The sequence below is a fragment of the Meleagris gallopavo genome, chromosome 1 (genome assembly GCF_905368555.1).
Source record: "Meleagris gallopavo chromosome 1, MGAL_WU_HG_1.1, whole genome shotgun sequence".
Taxonomy (NCBI): domain Eukaryota; kingdom Metazoa; phylum Chordata; class Aves; order Galliformes; family Phasianidae; genus Meleagris; species Meleagris gallopavo.
The window spans coordinates 121,080,246-121,088,662 of record NC_139404.1 but is presented as its reverse complement, the minus strand read 5'-3'; positions in this window follow the sequence as shown (position 1 = coordinate 121,088,662).

Sequence of the window (8,417 nt, the reverse complement as noted above, 5' to 3'; positions counted from 1 at the left end):
GTATGTGCTGTCAAAATAAAAGTGATACATATTTTGTCTGGACGAACAGCTGCAGTTTTGTACATGCCTTAAGGAGACTGATGTTCCATTCCTAAGGACCCCCTAGAAAAGCGAATTCCTAAATAAAAACCTCATGCACTGAGATCTTTCTGCTATCTGCCACCCAAGACAAAATCTGTGCTCTCATCTCCAGGTCATCAGCCCATATGAACATTCATTCTAGTTAGAAAGTATGCTGTGCTGCTTCAGTGAGACTTTTAAAGGTCATCTTTCATCCCCTGCAATCCTGTGTAAACTGTCACTTCTTCAGAGCCTTGCAAAGTGTGAATTCAAGCATGCAAACCACTAACAGTATAGCAGGAACTTGCACCATCATAATGCAGTCACTCCTTTAAGGTCAGGCAAGTAGTTCACTGCCATACTGTCAGAGATACCAGTCGCTAGCACACTCCCAAATAACGTGTTCATTTCGGCAGAAAATGAAAGAACAATAAAAGAAAAGTCACTTCAATTGTAGGAGTCACCACGTGACTCTTTTGTAAAATTTACATAAATCCAATACCATCAAAGTAGTAAAACACAATAACGCATTTTGAAAATGAGACAGGTAGGGGTCTTTACTCTGTAAGCTGATTATGTGCTGAGGTCAACAGCACATGGTGAAGCCCATAGCACACAGCAGAAGAGAAGCCTTTCCCTCCTTGCACCTCCCTGACACATAATCGCATTCCCCCCATTCCTAGCCACCCGCACCCACACCTGCCAGCTCTGAGCTACCCTTTGTGCAGAGAAATTCCCTGCAGGTTTGGAAAGGGCTGTGGGGAGCTCAGTCAGTAGACAGAGATGCCTCTCTTTGCTGCTGGGGCAAAGGCTGGGTGGGAAACGCCACCCAGCTCTGTGGGAAAAATTAGGGGGCCAAGAAGCCCCGAGGAGGGGGCACAAGACAAGTGTTGCGTACAGTGTAATGGTAGTCACAGTAGTTAATTTTGCTATAGCTTGGTAACAGACACATTTAAATGGTAACAATGCCCTAATACAGTTCTCTATTACCCCTCTCCAAATCTTTAGTTATGATAAGGATTTATTTATTCTCTGCTTGAAAATGTTTACTCAACAAGCAATAATGATTCTGTGCTGCCAACCCTCCGTGTCATTTGTGACACTTCCACAGGAACCATAATTTCCTTTCATGAAAAGGAAGAATGCTGGCAGCAACGCTCAGCAAATGAGATCATCTTTTCTGCAAGGCAAACTGCCTGGGAAAGAAGATTCCCAGCTCATAAATATATTTGAGATTATTTTCTTTCTGAGAAACACCTAAAGTTTTCAATGAAAAGAAATTAACGCAATCAAAGATAAATTTCTACTACAATGTTGCTATATATATGAGCTTTGTGTTAGCAGTATATAGAAGGATATAATCATATATATATATATATATATATATATATATATATATATTATATATTCAGGACTATAGTGTGTATAGTCCTGAAAAAGAAACTCTGGATACTAACTTTACTCTTCCCCCCATAATGATTTTACAGCTCAGTGTTTGAAACCTTCAGAAAGGGCAAAGGAGAGCCAAGTTCAACTCCTTATTCCAAAGTGTATTTGAATTATTTTCATAAACTAAAATAGCTTCAACAGCAGAAGTAAAAAAAAAATCTAACAACAACAAAGAAGTACTCTTGGTCTTCACGGCAACTTTCATGGCCCTTTGCAAACTGCATCAGACTATGGTCAGGCAAGGCAGGGTTCTGGGGAGCTGGAGCCCATCCCTGCTGCCTTACTGGGGCAGGGGTAAGTGGCACTGGGCTGACATGGTGGTCCTGGGCATGTCAGGGAGCCTCAGCAGTGGACAGGGACAGGCCATTAGTAACCTCAAGCCATTAATGTGCTCAGGCCACTGATACACATTTCAAATCTTTTCTGGTTTGGCCATAGGTAAGCATGATTAATAAATGCAGATTGCTCACTGTCTTTACTACCTGGAGACTTTGATGAAGAATTATATATTTTTTTAAATTTTAATGATTTCATTGAAACATCTAGATTGCCAGTAATTGCATTAAGGCCTCATATTAAGATGATCATGCACTCACAGAACAAAACGTACTGAAAAGAACCTCTGAAAATCACCATGTGCCATCTCCTACCCAAAGTAGAGCCAACTTTAAGTTAAATAGGTTGCTTCAAAAAGCCCCCTGGCATGGAGTTTCCTAAGCCTCCTCAGATAGCAGTTGGACTTGCTGACTTTTACCCTTATTCAGGCAAAAACAATCAGTTTATCTGCCTATCAGGTTTTCTTGCGTATCGTATGTTCACGCTTTGTCAGTCAATATCTTGCTGGTACCAAGGAACCTGAAGCTAGGAAAGGTATTTCAAATGTGGTCTCAAACATGAAATGTGAATAATCACTATCTTCAGCTTGATTGATATACTTTTAATAGTGTAGTCCAATAGATGGTTGGTCTTCATCACCACAAGGGTATAAAGCTGCCTTGTGTTCAACTTGCCTGTAGCATGCCTTCCTGCAGAGCTGTTATCCCTATGGATGCATGAGATCACTCCATCACAGGTGCAGGACTTTGTTTATATTCATGATGTCTCTACCAGCCCCATTTCTCTAGCTGTTGAAGTTCCTCCAAGTGACAGCCCAGCCCTCCAGGGTATTAACTGCTCGCTCCAGTCATTTATGAAAGCAAAATCCTACCCCATCAGCTAGATTGTTGAGGAAGATGTTAAAAAACATTATCTCTAGCATCAGCGCTTGAAGGATGCATCTTCAACTTTTAAACTTCTTCAACCATTTAAACTTTTAAGTACCGACCTCTACACTTCAAACCAAACAATCCAGTCAGAATATAATCCTAGCTTCTTAATCTAACCATCCAGTTTACACCTCTTTTGTTTGTCTATCAGAATTTCTAACAAACTAGAACAAAAATCTAGCTAGAATCAAGGTAATCTACAGGCTCTACTCTTATCCATAGAGCCAATCGTCTCACCGCAGAAAGTAATCAGGCTTGTCAGGCACAATAAATCCACACCAGCACTTTCCGTTTACCTTTCTTCTCTTTACGTGACTGGAAAAGTTTTACAAAAACCATTTGGATGTGGTGCTCAGGGACATGATTTAGCAGAGGGTTGTTAGAGTTAGGGTAATATGGTCAGGTTGTGGTTGGACTTGATCTTTAACATCTCTTCCAACCTGAGCAATTCTATGATTCTATGATTCTAACAGGTTGAGGTAAGGCTCACCACCCTTCGGTTTCAGAATCTTTTCTCCTACCACATTTGAAGATGAGCATGACATTTCTCTTTGTCAGCTCATCAAATTGTGTTCACCATGACCTTTGGATGATAAAAGATACCTGGTAATGACATCTGCCAACATCCTCAGCACCTTCAAATGCATTAATCCCATCCAGGCCTATCAATTTCAGCACCTCCATTTAAGTAGTGTCTAACTTGATAGTTCTTTACCATTTGTAATACCTCTTTCTCTCAAGCTTTGCTACTGGACAAAAGGAGCCTGATAAATTTTACCTTGCTAGTAAAAACCAAAGTAAGGAAGATACTGAACCTTTTTGTATCCTTTGGTACAAGACTGCCTATCCCATTCGAGGTCCTCACTGTATACCGAGCTGATACTTCCATATTTGTTTTGGTAGCTTGACACTGCTTCCAGCTTCTAGCCTCTATCCATTTCTTTTCTACGCTTAACCTATCTTTTTTCTTTCTTTCATTCTTCTGATTTAAACAGAATATCCTTGATGTCTAGCCAAGGATATTTGGTGTATATTTGCCCTTCAACCTCTGCATATATTTGCCCTTCAACTTCTCATGAGATTCTTCCTGCTAAAACCCTGAAAAAGCCCATAAAGTCCTAAGTTGTCAGACTACTATTCCCTTTCCTTAATTCCTTCAACATCATTCTATGGTCACTTATAGCCAAGTCTGCTGTCAAGCTTTCTCATTCTGTACCAGCTCTTACATATTCAGAAGGTCAGGTCAGTGGAGCCCTTTCAGTCAGTCTATCTACCTACCTGAACCACAAACTTGTCCCCCATGTACTCCAGAAACCTCATAAATTTCCTGTTCCCTGATGTGATGTCCATCCAGCAGATGTCAGAATGGTTCAGGACTCCATTTGAGAAGCAGGGCCTATGAGACTTCTTCCAATTCTTTAAGGAAGGCTATGCTCACCTTCTCTTCTTGTCTGCGCAATCAGTAGCAGAATCCTATCACTATGTCTGCTTCATGGCTTCCCTTCTGATCCCATAAACTGCTGACAGATTTGTCCTTTCCACAGCAAAGCTCCTTGCATCTGAGCAGCTTTGTTATATAGAGCACAACTCATCATAGCACTCCAGTCAGGGGAACCATCCTACAACACTGTGACTGAAGAAGCAATTTTAATGCATTGTTGCAAACTACCCAAATTATTGACTGCTCAAGTGGTTTTCCTATGAATTTCATCTGCTTTCTAGCTCTGACTCAGTCTCTGATCAGTCTGGTAAACGGGTTTGATAGAACCATGCATGGAGATGGCACTTCTGTGCTTCCCTCTACTTACACTGCTGTTAGGTCACTTTTTAGATTAGCATCTCCTCCTCTAGTTCAGGAAATGGGAGATGTTCTTATGAAGACTGGAATAAATTTTCTTGTTCTATAGCTAATGGAAACCTAACTTCTCTCAGTTGCTCTAAGGTTGTGAAGTAGCATTCAAAAAGATCATCTTAATCCACTATTTGGCAGTGCAAGCTACACACATGGACCAGCCTCCTGCTTATCCTCTTCTTTCACAGACATTCTCTTTCATTCTCATTTCATATTAAATTTCTGGCTGAAGATAAAGCTGAATATTTGGTTCAAGCAGCAGAGCCACCTGATATCTATTTGCAGAAAACAAAACCAATCTATTGACAAATCAAGGACTAGATTTTTTATGTATTCATTTAACACAGTTATTCAAAAGAGTATTTCATAACGTTTTATAAGAATAATACCACACTAATCTGAGAAAATCTCTCATGGCTTTGTCCTAAACAGACTGCTAACTATCACTGCTATTGTATTCTAAACACTTTTAAGAACTATTACATAACCCTTTCCTTCCTCATATCCTACCAATAATAACATTCTGTATCATTCACAGAACATAAATCTAATTTTTTATCTTATATGATATTGCACCTATACTGCCAGTGGGCATCTGCATACAATCTACAGCTTTCAAGTGGCTCCCTCAGTCTAAGTACAAAGGCATATATACATGCCACAGAAAAAAAAAAAGACCTTGTGAATGTTTGTTCCTAGTTGCTAAAGAATACATCATAAATACATATATAATGTAAGGGAAAATGATCTGAAATTCATTATAAGTTAATATATTCAATATATGGAAGAACAGGAAACTGGAACTTAAATTGACACGACTCTGACAATGCTCTGACAAATGCTGTTGCATTTCCCTGCACAGCAAATCCTTCAACTATAAAGTTGAGAATACACTCAGAAAGACTCTTCGAGAGCCTTTTTTTTTTTTGTAAGGCTCAAAGGTAACATGAGTACCAACCCGAGAGGATGAGTTGGGTAGCTGCCATAGTTTAATAAATTAAATAGCTATCGCCACCTACTGGCTATTTTGCAATATAAATATTTTAAAATTTGATTTCGAGCATAGGAAATCAAATACACGTTTTATCCATACAAAAATTATGTACACTACTAACAGAATAATTCACTGGTTTAATCTTTTTCAGTAAGGACATTATACTTGCAGTTTTCACCACTTGACAAGACATGTCAATAAAGCAGTGTCGTATATTCACAAATTCCATATTTGGATAAAATTTAACTATTAATAAATGTAATTATTGTCCCAGTCTGTCTGTACCTGCTTCCTTTTACACATATACAGGATGTCAGATGTAGGAACCTATTTCTGACGTAAAGCACAATGGCTCCTGATCACTGCATGGGTGTAGGTGTTAGAAGTATTACCATATTTAAGCAAGGCTATGGCCATGAACTAAGTGAAGAATACAATAAATATATTGTATCATTTGCATTGTTAACAATCAATGGAATTAACTGCACTCAATGCCTTTCTAATTCTCCAACATCTAAGCAGCATTGAAGAATGACATCATATTCTGAAGAAAATAATTCCATTTTAGGAGCACAGTTAACCACAATTTGCAATAGAATTTTTCAAGATAACCCAAAGCAAAATGAACAAGATGTGTCTCAAGGAATTTTGGTAAATGATAAGGAGAGGATGGTGTTAATTCTGGTCCAGACCACGCTGTGCTAGTGAAAACAAAAGAACAATGGAGAATGAAGAAAATCACATTCATTCACAGCAGCACAAAATTTTTATCTCCTGCTTTGTCAGCTGATTGTTCTACAAAATCTAATGCACATTATTCTACCAATTCAGACAGTAAAGCACTTCTTCTAAGCAAATTATGTAACTTAGTTATTAAAAATTATTAATGCAGTTTGCCTGAATTTGTACTGAAACAGGTCAGAGTTCCTAGGTAACTGGCTGTATAGGTAGAGACAGCAGCCTTTGTCTTCTAAATGATGATGGTTTGCTTTGGGAAACAGGTTTCTTAGCTCAATTTAACCAGAATCACAAGAAGATGTTTGCAAACACCCTCAATTAGAGTCAGTTACACAGCATGGATGTTCTCATTCAGTTGTGAAGTAATTTTGCCTTTTGGCTTACTATGCAATAAAATGAAATCACTCTACTCCAGAAAGAAATTATCCACAGGAGAGTTCAAGATTGAGTAATTTAGGTGTATTGACTTTATGTGTTCAGCCAATTTCCTTACGTTTATGGATTGTTCCTGTGCAGACCAACCCTCTTAAGTTTCACATATGGATATGTCAGGCACAGTGTAGTCAAGAAAATTTACGCATTCAGCAGAAACTCATATTAGATAAATGTCCTGTAAAACTTGGCAGCAACACTCAGCATTTCAAGTGAGACACATACCAGTAAGTAATCTCAAACAAACAGCTATTTCCCTTTCAGAAACAGAAAGCTATTCTGCCCTTCCCTCCCATCACCAAGATTTATTTTGAGGATTCCTACTGAAAACAGAAAGTGTTGTATTAAGAGTGCACTAATGCCATTCTGCAGAGAATGCTTGGAAAAAAAACAGGTGATGTTAGCTTATTTTAGAAATCATCTATAAAAATGTAAAAGCTATCATGACTCCCTAAACAACATTAGGTATTCAACCCTCCCCTGTGAGAAACTACAGAATAGTGAAATACTGCAATACAAAATTACTGTAGCATCACATTTTGTCTCTTTACCGAATAAAGATTACTTTCAGGAACTCATTTGGCCATAGCTCTGCTATAGCATTTAGCTTGGTAAACAAATGTAGCAGCATCCAAAATGTTATTTCTCTGATACCAATATAACTATACTACAGGTTCACGATAGTCTGGCTATAAAATCTTTTTGTTTTATTCTTTTCCTGTGCCCTCCTGCCCTCTGATAACTATGAAAGTTACATGCCATAAGCATTCTGGCAGCTTGAAGAGGTTTAACTCTATGCACAGCATGACAAAACACAGCATAGAATATATGAAGGATGTGGTCTTTTGTTTCAATACAACCACACTGCTAAGAAAGGTGGGCGGAGGGTAACAGTCATTTATCTCTCTGAGAACAAATCTGAGAGCAACCATGGGATGGCGGTCTCGATTCACACAAGTACAGCTTAAACACCAACCTGCAGGAAGACTCGCAGAGACACAAAATAAGCACATCCAGCCACATGGTCTTCATCCAAACGCACAGTTCATTTCTTCAAACGTATATTCACATTCTCTGTGCTCTTCAAATTCTAATTTGTATATTATTTTCTATTTTCATTTGCTAAGTTCTCTCTTGGGCATCAACTTAAAATACAGGATAGAAAAGATACAGTCATATGTATCTTATCAGATAGAGAAACTGAGCTGTAACATTAGCAATGGCAGCAGGCTAAAGGAAGAAAACACTTAGAATCTTGGTGATATCATTGCGATTGCCTTATAGTTCCCAGTACATAAATCCAGTTGTGATGAGTTTAATAAATCATGAGCCAAACAGTCTTCAAGTGTGTCACAGACAACCCGGAGTCTCTAGGCAAAACATGAATCACATCAGCAAGATCATGAACAAACAGCAAACAAATAAAGCACAGTTAAAATATTCCAAATTTCAGGTCTACATTCTAAAATCTTACCAAGTTTCTCAGATTTTTTTTTTTTTTTCCATTAAAGTCCATTCTGTGAAAGAACAGCAGGCATTAGAACACTAAAATTAAATATCTGCAACTGTGTGGGGACAGGCCATCAGTCTTTACAGCATTACAGTAGGTCATACAAACTAAGAAAAA